Raw genomic sequence first — 24649 nt, 5'->3', positions numbered from 1 at the left:
TTAGGACAACAATGATTCAACTGTTACATGTTGCGGTAGTTGAACCCCTTTCCTCTGCATGACCTGTCATTGCCACAGTAAATAGATGAAACCCACTAGCATGAGTAGGAGTTGTTTGAGACCTGATGTGCCTACTCATTCATGCTTGTTTGTCATGCCTGCTACTACTTAGAGGTTGAGTCAGGTCTGATTCATCAGGGATGAATTGGAGGTGTGTGAACATGTCCTACTCTGTGTGAGCTAAGTGTGTGAACACGATTTGGTAAAGGTAGCGGTGAGAGGCCATGTAGGAGTACATGGTGGGTTGTCTCATTGAAACCGTCCTCAGGAACTAAGTTATGTGTTTGTGATCCATGAACAGCTGCTACCAGACATTGGATTCCGGTAACTCGACCCCTCTCGACTTATTAATAAACTCGATCTCTGTCCAGGAGTTGCAACTAGTTTCTGGTGTTTGTAGGTAGTGCTAGTAGTCTACCAAGTGGCACCCGGTATAGGTGGGCTTGGGACAGACTAGGTGCAGTGGCACGGTGTACCAAGTGGCACCCGGATGGTGGGCTTGGGAACCCTGCTCACATCATTTGGGGCCGTGAGCGACACCCCGGCCGGATCTCCTTGTGGATGGAACCCGAGTAGGCGATAAACCTGGACTAGAGACTTGTGTGGTTAGTGAGGTCGTGGCCGACACCCTCGCCAGGCTTCCGCTTGAAGGTTGCCGAGATACATGGAGGTAAGTGGCGAAAGCGTGTGTGAAGAAGTACACCCCTGCACGGTTAATATGATCTATTCGAATAGCCGCGTCCGCGGTGAAAGGACCTCTGGGTTGCCTATACAGTTATAGACAAGTTAAAGTGGATACTCTAAAATACGCAAGATAAGCGTGAGTGCTATGGATGGCATTCTCGTAAGGAGACGGGAGCGGATCCATAGTGGTGTATTGTTTTAGTGAATACGTGGACTCGTGTGCGCCACCTCAAAGAGTTACTTGTAGTCGTAGTACAGAATAGCCACCGAGTCAAAGCTGGCTTGCTGCAGTTAAACTCCACCACCCCCTTTGTTGATAATGATGCATATGTAGTTAGTTCTGATGTAAGTCTTGCTGGGTACATTTGTACTCATGTTTTCTTAATTTATGTTTTTGCAGAGAGACTTCGGTCTCGCTAGTAGTTTAGCGTGGACTTCGACGTTTAGCTTGTTACCTCAGCTACGATCTTGTGCCCTCGACAGGATCTGGTAGATAGTCAGGCTTCTCAGCCTTTTTCATTTGTAGATGTCTGTACTTAGACATGTTAAGCCTCCATTTGTGCTTTGACTTGTATGCTCTGAATGTTGGGTCATGAGACCCCTGTTTGTAATATCTCGCTCCTCGGAGCCTATTGAATAAATACTTTGAGTCATAGAGTTATGTTGTGATGCCATGTTGTATTTGCACATATCGAGCATATTGTGTGTATGATTTGAAATGCTTGGTATGTGTGGGATCCGACAACCTAGTTGTTTATTCTTGGTAGCCTCTCTTATGGGGAAATGTCTCCTAGTGCTTCCACTGAGCCATGGTAGCCTGCTACTGCTCCGGAACAGTTAGGCTGGCCGGCATTGTCCTTCTTTGTTCTTGTGTCTGTCCCTATGGGGAAATGTCACGCGGTGTCTACCGGAGTCCTGTTAGCCTGCTACAGCCTGGATTCTCCGGAGTCCTGTTAGCCCAGCTGCTACAGCCCGGATTCACTTGCTGATGACCGACACGTTCGTTTCTGGGTCATGTATGCATGTCCCTATAAGTTAGTGCCACTTTGGGTTTACGACTAGTCATGTCGGCCTGGGTTCTTTGTCATACGGATGCTAGCAACACTATCATATACGTGAGCCAAAAGGCGCAAATGGTCTCGGGCCAGGTAAGGTGGCACCCATGGGAATACCGTGCGTGAGGCCGCAAAGTGATATGATTTGTTACATGCTAGATCGGTGTGACTTAGGATCGGGGTCCTGGCAGCTTTGGTATCAGAGCCTGACTGCCTATAGGATTACCAAGCCAAACTGGCCGAAGTTGAGTCTAGAAAGTCTTTAGTTATGTAAGGGAATTGATTGTGGATGGGAACGTAAGGCTCTTTTTAGTCCTTTACCTTATGCCTTCTGATCCGAGTCATCTTATCTTTCCTACGGGGTTAAGGAACTAGGATTTCTCTTCTTTCTATCAGGATGATGTGTTACTAATCTGTAGACTTATAAGATTGTTGGACTTAAGCCCCAGTTCAGTTTCCAATACTTCTGTGTGTTCATAGCTGGCCTCAGAAGCTTGATATTGTGATGATCGAGTGGTTATGCCACCGTTTTGCAGGATGACTCAAATCCTTTTGAGCTTTTACAGACGTTATGTTGTTCGAGTCATCCCAGGTTTCTAAGTAGTCTGATGCATTTGCAAATCCCTTCTTACCATTCCAAAGTTCCTTTGTGCCAGATCAACCACACTAACTAGTGTGTTGAGGTACTTCACTGCCTCGACATTTATTTTGGAGCTATTATTATGACCCTAGGTGTCTAGAGTATCACCTAGTAATCTAGCCATGTTCTGTGTCCCAGTGTGATGATTCTGGCCATCTTTCTCGAAAGCATCCCATGATGCCATTTAGTTGGTAGGTATTCCATACCTTGGTTGTTGAACCTGAGATTCACCCTACTTACTTCATGTTCATAGTGTTGCTCGTTCCTTTAGATTATTAGTAACCTTTGCATTAGTCCTTGAGATCCGTGGTATTTCCTTCTTCCAAATACCATGAACTGCTTATGGCAGAAGTTCCTCGCTGAACCAAAAGATCACAACCGGAGTGCTCTTGACGAGTTCTTGATTCTATATTGTGACTCTGCTAGTTCAACCTTTCTGCATGGGTTATCTGGAAGAAATATTGAAATAATTCGACATGCTAGTCCATGCATCCACAACACAGAAAATCATATGTTCTCTTGGGTTGTCCCTCTTTAGTTGTCTTCTGACCTCGTTTATCAATTGATAGTCAAGAGAATGCTGCATCCTATCGGGGAAGCTGATCCACGAACACCTATGGGGCCGGCGGACCGGGCCCCTTTCGGTTCGGCGGGGGGTGGAGATCGCACGAAGAGCAGATCGAGGCGAAGCACACGAGCAGTTTACCCAGCTTCGGAGCTCTCCGGAGAGATAATACTCCTACTGCTGCTTGTCTGATTCTATTCTCCTTATGCTCGAGGGTGAGCTAAGTGTTTTTCTGGCTTCCGAATGAGCCGAACCTCCCCTACGTTGCGCGTGGGCCTCCTTTTATACGCTAAAGGGGTCACCGACAGGTGGCAACGTAGACAAGGGTACAAATGTAAAAAGAGAGGTGGTTGGTACAGTTACTTGTACAGTGTATCCTACCTAACCCGGACGGTAGGGGACAAAGGCATTAAATGCCCGTCTGTGTCGCCCAAACAGTGCAAAAAAAGGACCGTCAGGGGCGCCACCGCTCGCCATGATGGAAGTCTTGTCAGCTTCGCATGCCACCGCGCACCATTGGCTGCACAGCCTCCCGCCACGCGCGCCTGGAAAGGCCCCCAGAGCGACACGTTGGTGGATGTGCTGGAGCGTGGGTACAGAGTGGCCGCCTGCCGCGGCCATCGTCTTGTCGCGCCTGGAAGCTTGTCACCCACCAGGCCTCGAGATTCCCTGGTCGGTCTTCCCGGCAAGCTCCTCTTGCCGGGGCCTTGTTGCCTTGCCGGGACGCGTGGCGCGTCGCGGCAAGTTCCTTAGGATTCCTTGGTTGGCCTTCCCGGCAAGCTCCTCTTGCCGGGGCCTCGTCTCCTTGGCTTGAATACTTTGTTCTTGAATGGCTCCAAAGGAACCACGGAGGACCTTGGCGGTCGCCCGGCAAGCCTTGCCGCGGGGCGCTGCAACTGCCTGTGCACAAGTTCGGGATACTAGGGTACCCTTATTCTAGTACACCGACAGGAGCCCCCGGGCCTGGGCCATACACGATGCCGAGCGCTGTTGGGCCAGGCCCAAAACAGGGCACGGGCACACGCGGCCTGGGTTACACCGTATCTGACTCCGTATCCACCGTGCCCTCCCTAACGGCACGCGTCGAATGCGGCGTCGTGGGAGAGATCGTGGGTGGCTTCTTTATTCGGAAGGGCGAAACGTCCACCCCCTCCCTCTTTATAAGCAGGGGAAACAGGGGCAGTTCACCCATCTCGCCGTTTGTTGCTCCAACTCCAGAAATCTCCGCCGCTCCCCCCTTTTTCTCGAAGCAGAAAGAGAGCAGCGCTCCGCCCCCCATTGCCACCAGCATCACCAACGCCGCCGATCTCCCCCACCACCTCCGCCATGGCTCCAAAAGCCGACAAGGGGAAGGGCGTGAAGTCGGCCGAGGCGCAGCGGCTCGCGGCGCTGCGGAAGGAGCGGGCCCTCTTCCCCCCTCAGCTCGGTGCGCAGGAGCTGAGGGAGTACTACTACCTCTTCTGGTCGACGGAGACGCGAGCGCATCCGCGCACGAGGGTGCTCCCGGCCGCAGCTTCGGAACTGGCTCCAAGCAGGTACCACTTTTTCGCGCTGTTCTTCTACTGCGGGCTCTGCCCGCCTTTTTCTGATTTCTTCTGCAACATTATGAACACCTATGGGTTCCGCCTTCTTGACTTCACCCCCAACACCGTTCTGACCATGGCAGTTTTCGCACATTTGTGCGAAAACTTTGTCGGAGTCCACCCAAATGTAGCCCTCTTCCGCCACTTCTTCATGCCTCGGGTCGAGAGAGGAGAGCCCCTTGCCGGAGGAATCGCTTGGATCTCGAGAACTGGCAAGAAGGAAGCGTATCTGGAGGGCGAGCTCCGCAGCAAATGGGAAGAGTGGAGGGCAGAATGGTGCTGGATCATTGAGGAGAACCCGCAGCCTTTCACCGCCCTACGCCAAACCCCAGTAGTGCGCGGCAATGATTGGAGCAATGTGGCCCCGGAGGACGACAGGTTGAAGATTGCCGTCACCCGGATCCTTCGCCTTAGGCTTGCCGGGCTTACTATAGGCGCAGTTGGCGCAGACTTCCTTCGGCGCCGCATCGCCCCCCCTGCAGGAGAGGAGGAGACCCGCCTGGGAGTTCAAGAACTCAGCGGATATCATGAGGCTGCGCCCGGGCCTCAATTTCAATTTCACGGTCTTGGAATTGGACGCGATGCTTCTAGAGCTGTTCAAGCGCGACCCTCAGCACCCTTTTATGTTGCCGCGGAATGTCATTCCGCTGTGCAACAATTCTTCACTTGACCGCATCCGTGCAATGATGCCGTTGTGCGATTCGCACGGAATCGCCCCAACTTGGAAAGAACCTGCGGATGACATCGTGCGGGCGTTCTTCGACGACTTGGTAGAAGTGCCGGTCCGCGCCTATGAACAGAACAGCCTCACCCGCGACACTACCGACGTGGAGCTGCAGCGCATCGCCACTAGGACGGAAGAGGCTGCGGCAGCAGCTGCCGCGGGCGAGTTTGGGTTCACTGTGGAGGAGGCGGAGGCAGCAGAGGCGGCAAGCCTTGCCGAGCGTGAGGAGTTTGCCGGCGAGGAAGATCTTGCCGGCCCTGAAGCTGAGCCGAGCGAGCCCGGCGAGGAAGAGCCCGAGCCTTCAGACAGCTTGTCGCAGGCGGAGTCCCCGGCCCCGCCAAGAAGGCGTCTCCGCAGGGCCGGGGACGTAGCGGGGCGGCAAACGAGCCAACAGCCGCCAAGCCGTGCGACACGCTCTACCGCGGCAAGCAATATTGCCGCGGGAGCGCCTCATGCTGCTGCGGCAACTGGAGCGGGATCCTCCCGGTCCACCGCCACCGCCCCTGCCAAGCGGGCGAGGGAGCCTACTCGCCGCACCGGAGGCGAGCCGGACTTCGATCTTTCCGCGCTCAGCTCCGACGACGAAGAAGAAGAGTAAGATCCCCTTGCTGTCCTCGTTGTTCTTCAATTATTGCTATCTTGTCTTGTATTTGACTTGCTTTGATCTGAACCCATTCCTTTTCAGGACGCTGGCCCAGAGAGCGGCGAAGAGAGCCAAGGCCTCGGTGATTGTCATCGAAGATGACCCCACCGTGTCAGCAGGTGGTGTGTCTGAGACCACCTTGACGGACCCGGCAGCTTCTCCCCAAAGCAGCCCCCAGCGTAAGTACATGGTTTACTTCTCGCTGACAGGCACTCATGATTGCTCTTTTCTTTGCTGATATCTTGACTATTGGATTGTGTAGGAGCAGAACAGCCTCACCAGGAGGGCACGGAAGCCGCTCCCGAAGTGCCATCTGCTTCGACTACGCCGCCAAGGGAGGAGTCCCCGGCAAGGGAGCGCTCTCCGGCAAGGGAGAACTCCCCGGCAAGGGACAGTTCTCCGGCAAGGGACGGTACCAGTGATCCTCCGGCGGTTGAGACCGCGACCGCAGATCCTAGTACAGGTAATCTTCTTGCCTGAAATCTTCCCTTGGGTTCTTATTCTTCTGAATTTCCTTTCTTGGATTTTTGCTTGACTTTTCTTCCTTTTTCTTTTTCGTTCTTCAGATCCATCTGTTGCGGAGCCAATGGAAACCAAGGACGCCGGCGAGGAAGGCGCGCGCGGCAACAACGACGATGCCGCCGCCACTGAAGAAGAGGCCGATGCTGATGAGCCCGCCGGTGAAGAGGCCGCCAAGGCTGCCGCCGCAGAAGCTAGCGAGGGGTCGGGCGATCGCACTGACGGCCCTGAGGCCGCAGGAGCGCCAGACGCTGCGCCGACCGCCGATCCCTCCGCCGCTGCCGCAGAGCCAGGCTCCGAAGAGCCCCAGCCCGGTGCCTACTTGAAGGCCGGCGACGGTATCTTCATCAAGCTTCCCTGGGCGTCAAGCTCCAGGGCGCCGGTCGAAGGAGAAGCTTTTGACGAGGAGGTGCTCGCCTCCGCTGGGCTGGCGCTGGTCGATGCGCCAAGCAGCAGCGGCGAGTCTGAGGAGGAGCGGCTGCTGCGGAAGCTGCTGTCGCTCTACCGCGCCCGACAAACCAAGCTGGCGTCCCGAGAAGCACTCGTTGCGAGGGCGGGAGTCGACATCGAGAAGCGCGCGGAGGAGCTCCGGGGTCTCAGGTAGGAAACTCTCCGGAGCTTGGCAGAGGAGCGGGAGCAAGTCGCCGAGGAGAGGAAAGCCTTCCTCCTCGTGAAGGCTGAGGTTGAAGAGCAGCAGCGGCTTGCTGCCGAGAGGCTATCTGTGCAGGAGGGAGAGTTGGCGCAGCGCAAGGTCAACCTTGACAGCCATGAAGAGGAGCTTGCCGAGCGCGAGCAAGCAATTGGCGGGGCGCTCAAGGAAGCAAAGGACGCTGCCGCAGCTGCTGAGGCCGCCAAGAAAGAGCTGGAGGCAAAGGTGGCGCAGCTGGAGGCCAATATCAAGAAGAGCGGCGAGTAGCTTGTCACGCTCAAGCGTGAGCGCGAGAAGGATGCTGCCGCCCATGGTGAGCTGCAGGGTCTTCTCGCTGAGAGGAGCAAGGAGCTCAGCGCCGCCAAGGACTCCAACGCGGATCTCGAGTTGAAGCTGGCTACGCTGACTTAGATGCTGGACGCCGCCAGGGAGCGAGAGGTGACCTTGTCGGACAAGATCAAGGCCGACGAGGCACTGCTGGCGAGCATCGCCGTTACCCAGAACTCGTTTAGAGAGACTGTGGAGCACTGGACCGAGGGTCTGGTGAATATCGCCGCAGTCATCGACGGGATGCTGGCGCAGCTGGGGATGGAGGACTTTGCGTATCCCTCCGACGAGCATCTCCAACCCAGCGCCAAGCTCAGCCTGTTCTTCAAAGGCGTGGCGACTGCCCTCCAGCGACTTCGGGAGAGGATCCCAAAGCAGCTGGCCGACGAGTCGCACCGGATTTGCGCGGGAGTTCTTCAGAAGGTGCTGGTGAAGGTGGCCTTCCGCAACCCAGGCCTCAACCTCACCAACGTCCTCAAATCCTTGCCGCCGGACGCCTATCTGGATGCGCTCAAGGCCCTTGTCACACCCATTGTGGACAAGGTGAGCGAGATCAAGAGGGTTGAGGGCGATCGCGTAGATTAGGCCGCCCGTTTTTTCTTTCTCCTTGTCGCTGCTGGTCATATTACGAGATCAATCTGTTAGAGCTGCGACAAGTTATCTTGTAATATAATTTTATTTCTGGTATCGATTGCTACGTTATTTCCTTTACTAGATTCCTTCCTTTGTATGTTTTTACCCTACGCTTTTAGGGAACTTGTCGGTGCAGCCACCCGAGCCGCGAGCGCTAAGTGCGGGACGTCAGCAGCCTGCTGGCGGTGCCGCTTCCGACAAGAAACCTTGTCGCGACTAGTTGCAGCACACTTAAGTTGTTGAGCGGACTCGAAACAAAGTAAGGGCGCAACTAGCTACGAGTTGGTTCCTCCGCGCACAGGTTTTCCATACAAAGCACGGTCGTTCGAGGAAGATAACTTAAAATAAAACTAACTGCCCAAACTTTGGCAACTTAGCTTTTCTGTCGTTCGCTTCCCGGCAAGGCGAAATTTGCTTGAACGATGCCTGGTCCACATCATAATCTTCTCCTTTCCCCCCGGAAAACTTGTGTGCGAGGGAATCTTCCTTTCCTTTGTTGAGAAAAAGAAAGAAGAGAAAATAAAGATACGGAGCCTTTCGGGTCGTTATTGCTTACCGGAGGTATGTGCTGCACAAAGTGTCAGATAACGCATGCAAGAAATTATATAATGCATGAAATTGACAAGATGTGCGGAGCACATGAGCTTTACTTATGCACGGGATCTGCGCCCGGCTTTGTACAAAGGATTACATGCAACATCGGCAAGACTTGTACAAAAGGTGGTTGCCGGAATGGGTTCCGGCAACCGCACCCTACGGGTAAAATTTACGAAGATGCTCAATGTTCCAGGAGTTGCTCACCGGAATGCCATCTTCGGTCTCAAGGCGGACAGCGCCGGGCCTGGTGACTCGTTTCACCCGGTAAGGGCCTTCCCACTTCGGCGTCAACTTGTTGGAATTCTTGGCGGACTGAACGCGCCGAAGAACAAGGTCGCCTTCCTCGAAGCTTCTGGCATTAACTTTGCGGCTATGGTAGCGGCGCAAAGCTTGCTGGTATCGAGCAGCTCGTACAGCAGCCTGAAGACGATCCTCCTCAAGGAGCAGCGCGTCATCTTGTCGCAGCTGCTCTTGCTCAAGCTCATCATAAGCGAGCACTCAAGGTGATCCGTATACGAGTTCCGTGGGGAGAACTGCCTCTGCTCCATAGACTAGAGCGAAAGGTGTCTGGCCAGTGGCTCGATTTGCGTCGTCCTGATCGACCAAAGAACCACTGGCAGCTCCTCGATCCAGTTCCTTCCGCACTTGCGCAGCCTGTCGAAAGTCCTGGTTTTGAGCCCGCGTAGCACTTCAGCATTTGCCCTCTCTGCTTGACCGTTGCTTCTCGGATGAGCAACAGAAGTGAAGCAGACCTTGGCGCCAAGATCTTGGACGTACTGCATGAAGGTGCGGCTCGTGAATTGTGTGCCGTTGTCGGTGATGATCCTGTTAGGGATCCCAAAACGGCAAACAATCGACCTGAAGAACTTGACTGCTGACTGTGCTGTCACCTTCCTCACTGCTTCCACTTCCGGCCACTTTGTGAACTTGTCGATTGCAACGTACAAGTACTCAAAGCCCCCGACAGCTCGGGGGAAGGGGCCGAGGATGTCGAGCCCCCAGACCGAAAATGGCCAGGATAAAGGGATCGTCTGGAGAGCTTGAACTGGCTGGTGTATCTGCTTGGAATGGAACTGGCACGCTTCACACTTGGTTACTTGTGCAGTTGCATCCTGGAGGGCTGTCGGCCAAAAGAAACCTTGCCGGAACGCTTTGCTGGCAAGTGCTCTTGCGCCAATGTGGTGACCACATATGCCTCCATGTATCTCTGCCAACAGCTTTTGTCCGTCTTCCCAGTGAATACACTTCAATTTCACACCGTTGAGTCTCCTTCTGTACAGTGTGCTGTCGACAAACTGGTACATACTTGATTGTCGGGCTACTTTTTCCGCTTCTTCTTGCTCTTCGAGAAGTTCTCCTGTCTGAAGGAAATGGACAATCTACTGTGCCCATGCTGGAGCTTGTGGCTCGACAACAAGGACTAAAGGCACATCTGCTGCTGCCGGAGCATCCGCTTCTACGGCGAGAACCTACGGCTCTGCCGGAGCTTGATGTTCCCCGGCAAGCTTGCCGGAGCAAAGCTTGTCGGGAGCGTCTGCTACGACGGAACAAACCATAAGGCTTGCCGGAGCAGACTGCTCCTCAGCATCCTTGGCGTAGATCTTGGGGACCTTCTTGGCGGCGGCTTCAGGGAGCTCTGCCAGAAAATAGTCACCAGAAATCAACTTCCTCTTCTTGTTCTGTCCAGTTGATGGCGTTACGGACGGTTGAGTCAGCTTGAGCACAAAGATCCCTGGTTCCACAGGTAACTTAAGTGCGGCACACTTTGACAGGCCATCAGCGATGTCATTCTGAGCTCTCGGGACATGCTCCATCTGTAGGCCGTCAAAGTGCTCTTCTAGCTTTCTCACTTCATCAACATATGCTTCCATCAACGGACTCTGATAGTTCTTGTTCACTTGGCGGATGACAAGCTGTGAGTCACCCCTGACAATGAGCTTCTTGATCCCAAGGTCTGCTGCGATCCTGAGACCGGCAAGCAATCCTTCATATTCTGCAGTATTGTTGGTTGCTTGCTCCTTGGGAAAGTGCATTTGGACTACGTACTTGAGGTGCTCTCCGGTGGGTGCAACAAGTAGCACGCCCGCACCGGCGCCTTGCAGCGAGAAGGCACCATCGAAGTACATCAGTCATTCTTTGCTTGCCTCCTTGACGGGGATGCTCGTTTCTGGAATCTCTTCATCTTGTGTTGGCGTCCACTCTGCTATGAACTCTGCCAATACTCTGCTTTGGATACTTGAAGTGCTCTCAAACTTGAGGCCAAAGCTTGACAGTTCCAGTGCCCACCCTACAATCCTGCCTGTTGCTTCGGGATTTTGCAGCATCCTCTTCAGCGGAAAACGAGTGACGACTGTGATCTCATGTGCTTGGAAGTAATGGCGCAGCTTTCTCGAGGCCATGAGGAGGCCGAAAAGCAACTTCTGCACACCAGAGTACCTTGAACTAGCCCCCTGCAGAAGGGAGCTGACAAAGTAAACTGGGTGCTTCACCATTCTCTTCTGCATCTTCTCATGCTCCTGCGCAGATCCATCCTTGTCGGGACCAGAGCTTGCCGGCGAAGCCCCCTGTTTGTCACTGGATGCATCTGCCGTGGTTGCTGGCTCGTCATCTGCCTCCCTCTCTGCCACTAACGCAGCACTAACCACTTGATTGGTTGCCGCTATATACAGCAGCAACTTCTCTTGTGGCTTAGGTGCGACAAGTGTTGGAGTGGAGGACAGGTATTTCTTCAAGTCCTGCAGCGCAGCCTCCGCCTCCGGAGTCCATTTCATTGGACCTGCCTTTTTCAATATTTTGAAAAATGGCAGGGCGCGCTCAGCAGATCTAGAGATAAACCTGCTGAGAGCAGCCACGCACCCGGCAAGCCTTCGTACATCCTTGACGCGCTTTGGTGCTTCGATCTGCTCAATGGCCTTGATCTTGTCAGGATTGGCTTCAATTCCCCGCTGAGACACGAAGAACCCGAGAAGCTTGCCGGAAGGGACTCCAAACACGCACTTCTCGGGGTTGAGCTTGAGGTTGATCTTACACAGATTTGCAAATGTTTCGTCCAAATCTTGAATCAGAGTTGCTTTGTCCTTGCTTTTGACCACTATGTCATCCATGTATGCCTCCACATTTCTGTGCATTTGTGGCTCAAAAGCGTGGTGGACTACCCTTGCAAATGTTGAACCAGCATTCTTCAAACCGAAAGGCATCCATACGAAACAGTACGTGCCACACGGGGTGATGAATGCGGTCTTCTCCTCATCCTCTTCTGCCATGAAGATCTGATGGTATCCTGAGTATGCATCAAGAAATGAAAGCAAATCACATCCGGCCGTGGAGTCAACAATCTGGTCGATGCGTGGCAAAGGAAATGGGTCTTTGGGACAAGCTTTATTAACATCGGTAAAGTCGATACAAAGCCTCCATTTCCCGTTTGCCTTGCGCACGACTACAGGATTGGCCAACCACGTAGGATGGAGCACTCCTCTGACAAGGCCAGCTGCTTCCAACTTCTTGATTTCTTCTGCAATAAATTCTTGGCGCTCCACTGCCTGTTTCCTGACTTTCTGCTTGACGGGCCACGCATGAGGACAGACGGCAAGGTGGTGCTCAATTACTTTCCTGGGAACACCGGGGATGTCGGACGGTTGCCACGCAAACACGTCGACGTTCGCCCGCAGGAAAGCAATGAGCGCGCTTTCCTATTTGGGGTCGAGAGTGGCGCTGATGGTGAAGGTACCACCAGTGCCGTCCTCCTTGGCGGACACCTTCTTGGTCTCTAGCGAAGCTGCCATTGCCTTCCTACACTTGCCGGTGGAGCTCGATGGTGCGTCCTCGACGGTAGCGCAGCACTCCGAAGAGGTACGCTTGCTGGAGTGGGCATCAGAGCTCTTGCTGGACTTGGTCTTCTTCTTCGCCCCGGGAGCTTCAGCGGCAAGTGACTTGCGATCTGCTGCGGCTGTTGCTTCCCGGTAGATCTTGTCGGCGCAGATAAGAGCATCCTTCTTGCCGCCAGGGACAGAGATGACACTTATTGGGCCTGGCATCTTCAGCATGTTGTAGGCATAGTGAGAGGCTGCCATGAATTTGGCGAGTGCTGGACGGCCGAGTATCCCATTGTAAGGCAATGGAAAGTCAGCAACGTCAAAAGTAACCCTCTCAGTCCTAAACTTCAACTCGCTGCCAAATGTTACCGGCAACGTGATCTTTCCCTTTGGCTTGCTCCTTCCGGATTGATTCCTTGGAACGTACCAGTTTCTTCGAGCTCGCTGTCAGGGATCTGGAGTTTCTGGATCACCGCGGAGGAGATTAGGCTCAAGCCGGCCCCGCCATCAACTAACATCTTAGTGACCTTGAGGTTGCAGATAGTTGGTGAGACCAACATCGGCAAGCACCCGACCGCAGTTACGCGATCAGGGTGGTCCTCAATATCAAAGATGATAGGCGTGCTGGACCATTTCAGAGGCTTGCGTGACTCGACGGGTGGTTCTGCTGCATTAACTTCCCGCACCCACTGCTTGACCTGACGGTGCGAAGTATGCAGAGAAGCACCGCCGTCAACGCACAGGACCTCTGTGGCTTTCTGGAACTCCTGCTCATCAGTCTCCTCATCATCCATGTCTTCATCGTCGTCGTCATCTTCATCCTTGTCGTGGCCGTGAGGAGGTCTATCTCCTTGCCGCTGCTTGGCCTTGCCGCGGCGCCCTCCTCGGCCGGGACGTTTCTTGCCGGATCCTCCAGCACCTTCCTGGGCTTTCTCCTTGTCGCGCCGCTCGTATTCAACTTTCTGTTGCTCAACAAGCTGCTCGACTTTCTTACAGCTCTGGAGGTCATGGCCCTTAGTGCGGTGGATCTTGCAGTACTGCTTGTTGGTGCCGTCCTGCTTGTCGGCAACTGCCACGGCTGCGGCAACCTCCTTGCCGGAGTTACTAGCTTTGGCTTCTTTGCCGGACTGCTCAACGGCTAGCACCTCTTTGCCTTTCTTTTTCCTGTTATTCCGCTGCCGGTTTTTCTTTGCTGGGGCAGCATCATCACTGTCAGATCCTCCTGCTCCTATGTTCTCTCCGGGGAGTCTCCTCCCTTCCTCAGCACGCGCACATTTGTCGGCCAGGGCATATAGCTCACTGACGTCTCTGATCTTGCATATCGCCATCTCCTCTCGCATCCTGCGGTTTCGCACGTTCCGATGGAACACGCTGATCACCGCGGCAGGGTGGACGTCTGGTATGTTGTGCTGTACGCTGCTGAATCTCTGAATGTACTTGCGCAGGGGCTCTCCTTCCTTCTGGGCGAGCAGGTGAAGGTCACTCTCTTGGCCATGAGGCTTGTGGCCGCCTGTGAAGGCGCCGACAAACTGATGGCATAGATCGGCCCAAGAGGACATGGAGTTGTCCGGCAAGTGCATGAGCCAGGATCTGACGTTGGGCTTGAGCACCAGCGGGAAGTAGTTGGCAAGGAACTTGTCGTCCCGTCCCCTGGCAGCCTGCACCGCAATGGTGTAGATGCTGAGGAACTCCGACGGATGCGTCTTGTCGTCGTACTTCTCCGGTACATCTGGCTTGAAGTTCTTCGTGCTGGGCCACTGGACTTGCCGCAGCTCACGAGTGAACGCAGGGCAACCTACCGCGTACGGCAAGTCGTCTGGTTCCCCTGGCGCATGCATGTCAACAGAAGGCCCAGCGCGCTGGTCAGATTGACGTCGCGCTTCTCTTCGGCGCTTGATGCGAGTACGAGCGTCTTCTTGCTGTCGATCGCGAAGAACTTGGCGTTGATCGCGACGAGCTCGTGGATCCGATGATGCAGTGGAGTCGCTGTCGAGGTGGATCCGGTGAGTCGGCGATCTTGGCCTTCGGGGTGGAGAGTGCATGGTGGTCGCACCCTCACCGGTCTTGTCGCCATCGGCTCGCGCCTGGCAACCCTGCCGTGGCAGCGACGTGCTCGGCTGTCGTGGAGTGTCGCCGTTGGCGAAGCCGATGAGACTCTGAATGGTGGCCCTCCATTGATCGGTCTTGTCCGCCTTTGGAGGGTAATCCAGGAGCAGTTGATCTCGTGCCAAAGCTTCTGCTGGAGTGGTGGGCGGCAGTGGCGAACGGTGCGAGGAGCGGGATGTGCTCGGACTTCTAACTATGTTAGAAGGAGCAGTATCCCGTCCAGGCGACCGTGTCTCGCTCGTGCCAGCACGTTGGCGTGCATGCTGGTCTTGAGCACTCCGAGATCCACCAGCTCGATCTTGGCCCAACAAACATATGGTACTACGAGTACCATGACGCTGTCGGTCCTGCGCCTCCTGAGATGGGCGCGGTACATGCACGGACGCTGAGGTCTGCGCGGCCTTGTCCTTGGACCTGGCAGCATCGTGAAATTCCTCGTCGACGTCCGTTCTTTCGCCGGCGCCTACTCCACCACCCGTTTGCTCCGGCGGTGGTGGAAGTGACGTGGACGGAGCAGCTGCCGCCGAAGTCTTCTTCTTCGGTGGCATGTCGATGAAGAAAATGAAGATCTAGCTCGTGTGAACGCCGGATCGGGTTCACGCAATCTCGACGCCCCCTACCTGGCGCGCCAAAGATGTCGGGGAAGCTGATCCACGAACACCTATGGGGCCGGCGGACCGGGCCCCTTTCGGTTCGGCAGGGGGCGGAGATCGCACGAAGAGCAGATCGAGGCGAAGCACACGAGCAGTTTACCCAGCTTCGGAGCTCTCCGGAGAGATAATACTCCTACTGCTGCTTGTCTGATTCTATTCTCCTTATGCTCGAGGGTGAGCTAAGTGTTTTTCTGGCTTCCGAATGAGCCGAACCTCCCCTACGTTGCGCGTGGGCCTCCTTTTATACGCTAAAGGGGTCACCGACAGGTGGCAACGTAGACAAGGGTATAAATGTAAAAAGAGAGGTGGTTGGTACAGTTACTTGTACAGTGTATCCTACCTAACCCTGACGGCAAGGGACAAAGGCATTAAATGCCCGTCTGTGTCGCCCAAACAGTGCAGAAAAAGGACCGTCAGGGGCGCCACCGCTCGCCACGATGGCAGTCTTGTCAGCTTCGCATGCCACCGCGCACCGCTGGCTGCACAGCCTCCCGCCACGCGCGCCTGGAAAGGCCCCCAGAGCGACACGTTGGTGGATGTGCTGGAGCGTGGGTACAGAGTGGCCGCCTGCCGCGGCAAGCGCCTTGCCGCGACCGTCGTCTTGTCGCGCCTGGAAGCTTGTCGCCCACCAGGCTTCGAGATGCCCTGGTCGGTCTTCCCGGCAAGCTCCTCTTGCCGGGGCCTTGTTGCCTTGCCGGGACGTGTGGCGCGTCGCGGCAAGTTCCTTAGGATGCCTTGGTTGGCCTTCCCGGCAAGCTCCTCTTGCCGGGGCCTCGTCTCCTTGGCTTGAATACTCTGTTCTTGAATGGCTCCAAAGGAACCACGGAGGACCTTGGCGGTCGCCCGGCAAGCCTTGCCGCGGGGCGCTGCAACTGCCCGTGCACAAGTTCGGGATACTAGGGTACCCTTATTCTAGTACACCGACACATCCGTTCATCGATGCCTATTACTCTTGTGGTCCGTCAAGTCATTCTATTCTGGAATGACTCAGAGAAAAAACTCTAGTATCTCATCCATATCCAGGATTGTGTCAAAGCAGTTGTATTCCGCAGATCAAAATGCAATCAAGCTTTTGGTCCATTCTACCCTGAAGTGTTACCCTCTTTATGTCAGGATCATCATGAGAATTGCACTATCTCTTATGAATTCTTGATGCAGTGATACTTCTTGCCATCATTGTTCATTCCTTGGTTTCCGTGTTATTGTAACCGGAATGCCGACAAGTGAATCGTGGTCTGTGAAATCAGTACTCGTAGCAACTCCGTTGCTTGGTAGTTAAATGGACAATAACCTCATTCTTAGCGAGTTGATTATTGAATCATCACCCTAAGGTTGATCGTGCTACCTAGTCCTTATTTCCGGTGCACTCTTCGATCAATGAGTTAGGATTGTGTCAATCCCTTGCTCTTTTGATCATATCGTCTTGCCTCGAAAGCAAGATTGTTCTTAAGCTTAGTAACATATCGGTGGTTCGTGATTTTCCAAATGTCTTCTCGGAAGTATCACCAGGTTGTCACCTGACCGCTATGTTGAGTTCGTGATCAAGTTGGTTTCCTTGTAAACCACCCTTTCTCCAAGAATCTGTGTTGGATACCCTGAGCTAGTTGGTTAAGCTAAATAACAACTTGGAGAGTTGGAAGATAAAAGCTTGTCCGACTTAGTTCGTTTTAAGGGATATCTTGTTGTGCGTGTTGAAGAAAGATGATACCTTCATCGATTGATCCTCGTGATCAATTGTCGGTGCTATTGTCTTATCCAATCATTGATTTGAGTATGGGCTATCGCCAAATCAAATTAGAACCAACGATGTTCGCAATGTTGTCTAACTCGTGGTTGACCCCTCGAGCATACACCATTATATCCTTTGGTCTGACCAATGCTATCACCTTGCTCACATAATTGTGGTATTCCATCCATATGGAAATCTCGATGACTTGTTATTGAGCCCATCAACAACATCCTTATCTTCTCCATGATTTTGTTGGACAATAAGCTAGTGTTGGAAACTTCTATAAGCATTATCTTCATCTCCCGTGCATGAAGCATATGCCCGGATGAAAGAAGTGACTTCCTATAATTCATGTGCATTTGATGCAAGTTGCCTCCGTGAACTCGAGAAAGTTTGTTTTTGCTTCCTCTGGAATCATCCCAAGTCAGTCATGCATATGTGCGAAGTATTCCGTGGTCCGGAGACTTGCGACCTTCATTATCTATGCATTCCTAGCACACCAAGCCACTGATTGATTTGTCCCAGGAAAAGAAGTTAATTGCTAATCCATGGTAATGCACAAGACTTCGATATCCTCATTGATGGTTCCCCACCTGAACTCGGTAGTGTTTTACTATAAGAATACTATGTGGTCATGCTTGTCTGGGACAACGTGTTCACATTTATGTAGCAGAACCATCTCATGTTTTGGAGCTTGCTTTCGTAGTTCATTCCCCGAGAATCTCACAACGTCATCTGGTCGATTTGTGTTGCAAACTTTCATTTTTCTTTCTAGACTTGATGAGTCTGGAATATCCTGACACCAGCTAGATCTGAATCTCAGGCAGATATGATGGTTGGAACGTTTCCGAAGAACTATAATATTGGTCTCTCTGTAACTCGGTAAAGTGGATGTCGTGGCCAACACACCCAGCCGGAAGACCTATTATTGTAGCATCTTGATTGAGGAAGTTGGCCACCTCCCCATGAGATTTTTGTAGAATTTACTCCAGTAGTTGTTCCTTATGGATTTTTGTGTTCCCAAAGTCCGACCTTTACTTGATGTTCTAGATATCAAACCATATCTATGAATGGGATACGCTAGTACGTCAAGGAGAACATTAGAAGCGGAGTGCTAAATGTCTCTCAGTCAATCATCCAGATTTTGTTTCCTTGGCCTCACTAAGGTGAAATCTGAGAAGGTGTTATCTTCCTTTGCATCTGCATCGTCCATCGCTATCCATCATGGTAGTAAGTTGTGTGGCCAGGATCCTTGACACGGATATTGGTAAAACCTTGATAAATATGGAAATTCTCAAGTTCTTGAGAGCACGCGCAAGCACTAGGTGTTATCTTCGGCACCAACTGGGATCGCTCCCAGTTTTCTTCCGTTAGGCTATAACTTTTCAACAGTGAGCTCACTCTCTACTGTTGAGCTTCTCCCTGGTTACTAGAGTTATTCCTAGCATCTGCATTTTGTTCCCAGCTTGCACCATCATTGTGGCTTTATACCTTGGGTCCCGTCTATTACCGATGATAAGCAAAGGCATCCATTGCGTTGTTTTCAACAAGGTAATCCACATCATCCATAATAGTCCGAGTATGCCATTCTACCGAACTCCTCCAAACGATCGCTCCAAATTTGCCCTAGGCTGGTATAGAGAGTCTCAGTGATCTCTATATCAAAAGTAATTCTTTTTGCCACTTAAGGTGTTAATTCTATGAGTCACCTTCCCTGAGGTGTCTCGATATGGTATCATGGCAACTCAAATCCTCGCTACGTTGACAACCGTTCACCACCCTCTTAAGTGTGGGATTGTTGTCTACCTAGTGAACCCTCGTCATCTGTTCCACTCCATCCCTCTAGATGTGTGCTTCATGTCTCAGCTCGAGAGATGTTGCTATGTCTCATTCCGTGAGTTGATCCGGAGTTGTTCGATGTTTGAGAAGATCGATCCTTCTAGAGTTTCCTTTTCCTCTCGTTGTCATGTTGACTGGAGTTTTCAGAGCAAGACTTCGAGACAAGGATGGTGATCGAGTCAACGTTCTTATGAAGTGCAATCTGGAGCATGCAGATTATGTTAGTTTGTGTTCCCTCTTCATCTTACCCTACACTTGATCTCGGGATGAGATTCTTGTTTAGTGGGGGTGAGTTGTCACAGCCTAGATTAGTCCTTGTTTGACTTTGCTTGATCTTCATGCAACATGTCTAAAATTTCTGAAAGTTGAACTGAGGAATATTGAAAGCCTCAAAAACTTAAATAAAATAAGGGCAAGAACCCTAAAATCTCATTCAATGAACCCAAAATGCCCATCATCAATGTTTGATAATTTTGGCAAGGCTTTGAGACCAAACAAAAATAGTGAACATTTCTGTGGAATATTTTGGGCACTGAATTTAAATCACTATTCTGTTTGAATTTGGAAATATACCCAAATATATATGGGATATATTTCCAAATACCTCTGATATATTTTGTGTGCTTTTGGAGAAGTCCAAGAAGCAACACAAAAATAGTCAGGTAATATTTTGCATTGTTTTGAATTCCTTTGAATTTCAAAACAGTGGAAAAGTAATAAATAAAACAAAAAACAAAAAGAAGAGAGAAAGGAATTACCTGGCGCTTACCTACAACCCACAGGCCCAGCACTGTGTAGCCCAGGAGCTGGCCCAGCCCACCACCGCTACCAATCGTCTCCCACCTCGCACCAGAAGGACGTGAGGCGTGTGTTCGCTGCACGCCGGCACGCGCAGGGCCACGTCCTGCTTGCCGCCTTCTCCCTGATGCGCCTAGACGGCGCCACACACCTCCCTGCCTCTCTCTCACTCTCCCGCGCTCTCACCCCCTTCCCTGGATCTCTCCCTCTCGCGTCCTAGTGCACCGTCGCCACCATCGCCGACCACCACGGCCACCAACCTCCCCACGACCAGCCAGACACTCCACAAGCTCCACCTTGCTGCCGCGCACCTCTACGATGGACCCCATGATCCTGGAGGCCCTGGGAAGCCTCCATCGTCTTCATCTTCCTCGCCTCTATCCGGCGGTCGCCATCACCGATTCACCGGATCCCGTGCGTCCTCGAGCTAGCTGAGCACTCCATCAACATTGTCGTGAGTCCCTCTTCGATCTGCCTCACCTCTCTCCTATGCGGTCTTCCCCTAGCTAGCCTACCCGCCGTGCCCGTGAGCTCGCCGCCGCATGCGTCGTCGCCATCGTTGCTGCAGCCGCGGAAGCTCAAGTGTGAGTGCGTCAACGCACCCAAAATGCTCCCAGGAGCCGAACTAATCCACCCATTTGCCCCACCGTGCACCACAGCGCCGATCCCAAGCACTCCCGAACTCTAGCCGCCGCCGTAGCTCGCCGCCGATGTTGTTTCCGGCCACCCTGCGGCCTGTCGTCCGGTCCAATGGATGCAGGCGAGCAGGAGCTCCTCGCGCATGCCCTCGGCACGTCCAGCCGATGCCGCAACGCGATTCCGGCGTGTCTCCGCCGCGTCAGAAGGTCGCCGGTGGCTTCTTCCCGGCTGTGCTGACGTGGCTGGCTTAGTTAGCCACTAATCACCGCCCCATGCCACTGACAGTGGGCCCCGTATGTTAATTAAACCCGGGCAGTTTTAGTAAAGGTTTAGTTAATTGGTTTAGCCACTGTGCAGCTGACATATGGGTCCCACGCTTCAGGTTTGAACATGGCTGCCTGTGTTGACCTGCTGAGGTTAGCATGATGTAGTGCTGATGTCATAAAGCTTTTGTGGCATTTTTACTAAACCAGGAAATTCCAAAAAATGCCCAAAACTTCTAAAATTCATATAAATTCAACAATAACTCAGAATGAAATAAGTTATATATGAAAAATGATCAAAAAAATCCAATATATCCATCTGCACTAGTTTCATGCATGTTAAAGTAACTTAAACCTGTTGTTCATATCAATACCTGATAATGCACTTTATAAATTCATAGTTTGAGTTTGAACTTGAACCTTGGGTTCAAAATAACTCAAACCCAACTGGTTGTAGTTGCATTAGGCCAACACACTCATATTGCCATGTCATGATCATGCATCATATTGTGCATTGCATTGATTGTGTTCCTTCTTTGTTACCGGTGGTTGTCCCCTCTCGATAGACGTGTTCTGACGATGAGTTCAATGACACCGATGAAGAGCTATATCATCTTCAGAAGTGTGAGGCAAGCAAAAAAAACCTTGTACATTCTGATACAATTCCACTTGCTCGCTCCCGCTCTCTTTTATTGCATTAGGACAACAACGATTGAACTGTTACATGCTGCGGTAGTTGAACCCCTTTCCTCTGCATGACCTGTCATTGCCACAGTAAATAGATGAAACCCACTAGCATGAGTAGGAGTTGTTTGAGCCCTGATGTGCCTACTCATTCATGTTTGTTTGTCATGCCTGCTACTACTTAGAGGTTGAGTCAGGTCTGATTCATCGAGGATGAATTCGAGGTGTGTGAACATGTCCTACTGTGTGTGAGCTAAGTGTGTGAACACGATTTGGTAAAGGTAGCAGTGAGAGGCCATGTAGGAGCACATGGTGGGTTGTCTCATTGAAACCGTCCTCGGGAACTGAGTTATGTGTTTGTGATCCATGAACAGTTGCTACCACACATTGGGTTCTGATAACTCAACCCCTCTCGACTTATTAATCAACTCGATCTCTGTCGAGGAGTTGCAACTAGTTTCTGGTGTTTGTAGGTAGTGCTAGTAGTCTACCAAGTGGCACCCGGTACAGGTGAGCTTGGGACAGACTAGGTGCAGTGGCACGGTGTACCAAGTGGCACCCGGATGGTGGGCTTGGGAACCCTGCTCACATCGTTTGGGGCCGTGAGTGACACCCCGGTCGGATCTCCTTGCGGATGGAACCCGAATAGGCGATAAACCTAGACTAGAGACTTGTGTGGTTAATCAGGTCATGGTCGACACCCTCGCCAGGCTTCCGCTTGAAGGTTGCCGAGATACATGACGTGCATATGGTGGTAAGTGGCGAGAGCATGTGTGAACAAGTACACCCCTGCAGGGTTAATATGATCTATTCGAATAGCCGTGTCTGCGGTGAAGTACCTCTGGGTTGCCTATACAATTCATAGACAAGTGAAAGTGGATACTCTAAAATACACAAGATAAGCGTGAGTGCTATGGATGGCATTCTTGTAAGGAGACGGGAGCAGATCCATAGTGGTGTATTGTTTTGGCGAATATGTGGACTCGTGTGCGCCACCTCAAAGAGTTACTTGCAGTCGTAGTTCAGGATAGCCACCGAGACAAAGTTGGCTTGCTGCAGTTAAACTCCACCAACCCCTTAGCTGATACTGATGCATATGTAGTTAGTTATGATGTAAGTCTTGCTGGGTACATTTGTACTCACATTTGCTTAATTTATGTTTTTGCAGAGAGACTTCAGTCTCGCTAGTAGTTCAGTGTGGACTTTGACGTTTAGTTCGTTACCTCAGCTACGATCTTGTGCCCTCGGCGGGATCTGGTAGATAGTCAGGCTTCTCAGCCTTTTTCATTTGTTGATGTCTGTACTCATACATGTTAAGCTTCCGTTTGTGCTTTGGCTTGTATGCTCTGAATGTTGGGCCATGAGACCCATGTTTGTAATATCTCGCTCCTCGGAGCCTATTGAATAAACACTTTGAGTCATAGAGTTATGTTGTGATGCCATGTTGTATTTGCACATATCGAGCATATTGTGTGTATGATTTGAAATGCTTTGTATGTGTGGGATCCAACAACCTAGTTGTTTATTCTTGGTAGCCTCTCTTATGGGGAATGTCTCCTAGTTCTTCCACTGAGCCATGGTAGCTTGCTACTGCTCCAGAACACTTAGGTTGGCCGGCATGTGTCCTTCTTCGTTCCTGTGTCTGTCCCTATGGGGAAATGTCACGCGGTGTCTACCGGAGTCCTGTTAGCCTGCTACAGCCCGGATTCTCTGGAGTCCTGTTAGCCCAACTGCTACAGCCTGGATTCTCTCGCTGATGACCGACACGTGTGTTGCTGGGTCATGCATGCATGTCCATGTAAGTTAGTGCCACTTTGGGTTTACGACTAGTCATGTCGGCCCGGGTTCTTTGTCATACGGATGCTATCAACACTATCATATACGTGAGCCAAAAGGCGCAAACGGTCCCGGGCCAGGTAAGGTGGCACCCGTGGGAATACCATGCATGATGCCGCAAAGTGATATGATGTGTTACATGCTAGATCGGTGTGACTTAGGATCGGGGTCCTGACATTGAGCCTCTGCCTCCCAGTCCTCCTTTAGGCTCGCTAGGTTGAACCGCTGGTCCACCTGCACCATGGGGGACCCTCACGCCAGCATGAAGTCGACGTCCATCGTCTCATACCCAACGGGGGCCTTTGCGCCACGACCTCCGCCATAAACATTGGATCGGCTTCCTCCTCCTCGTAGCTTGGCTCCAGAGAACTCGAGGATTGGCCCGCCGCAAAGCGAGCTTGGGAACTGAGGTCTCTGGCGCCAACCACCGCCGTGATTTGCGTGGCGCTCCGGCGTCAGCATCTTGTAGTACGTGATCTTGCGGCGAACCATGGCTTTCCGGCGAACTAGGGGACGCTTGATGCATGCTAGGGGATCAAAAGGTGGGGGCATGGGCTGGAGAGGATGTGTGATTTTGGGGCAGTGGCTGGCATAGGCTGAGCAGCGAAGGTTCTGATGTGAATAGTGGTTCTGGTGAGGATTGGTCAATCGTTTTTTACTGTACATCGCTCTTGTCGTGTTCGCATTGCACCCCGGCATGCTGGACCCTCCACGTCGCTCACCGAATGGAACACGCTTTGTCTTGCATTTTTGCTCGCTTGTGGGACCGCAGTTGAGAGCAAACCGACGTCCCTCCCCCTCCCCCGCCCGCGTCGTTTATACTACCACTCCCTCTGTTTTATGCGGAGTAAATAAAAATAGAGGGAGTATACTACGGATGAGGATCCCCTGTCATGGCCGAACCCATTGAGTAACTAACATGCGGGGCCTAGCAAGCACAGGGTCCGCTAATAAGTGACCTAAAGGGAGGGTAAGGCAGGGATGCCTATGTCAGAGGATCCACTTCCACTACTACTCCCTCCTTCCATCTACTATACAGGGCCTAATGCATTTTTTGAGGCTCACTTTGACCAAATGTTAGAGTAATAATATATGATACGCAACTTACACAAAGCACACGGTCAAATTCGTATGTGGAAGGAGCTTCCAATGTTATAATTTTCACATTATACATCTCATGTACTATTAATCATGTCAATAGTCAAAGGCGGTTTTGAAAAACGCATTAGAGCATGGTTAATAATATAGCCAGCCGATGGCTATAAGGAACTACCATGTCATCTATAGCCATCATCTATATGCACTCATATAGTAGTGTGGGCAATAAGGTTGGCTATTTCCCACAAAAAAAGTATAAGGTTGGCTATTGTATTAGTACCTTTTTCCATCTCCTCTCTATCTCTTTCTTCATATTTATTGTATTTAACTAGGAATGCGTATATAGCTAGGCTCTTGCATGAGAGCTCACTCCCCTTACTTTTTCACATCTCTCTCCTCCACTTAGGCCCTATATAGGGGGTGTTTATTTCCAGGGACTTTTTGGTGTAGGGACTAGAAAAAGTCCCTCTTGGAGACTTTTTAACCAAACAAGAGGGACTACTAGGGACTAAA

The sequence above is a fragment of the Triticum aestivum genome, chromosome 7B, assembly GCF_018294505.1.
Source record: "Triticum aestivum cultivar Chinese Spring chromosome 7B, IWGSC CS RefSeq v2.1, whole genome shotgun sequence".
NCBI lineage: Eukaryota > Viridiplantae > Streptophyta > Magnoliopsida > Poales > Poaceae > Triticum > Triticum aestivum.
Note: the sequence above shows the minus strand (reverse complement) of the source record.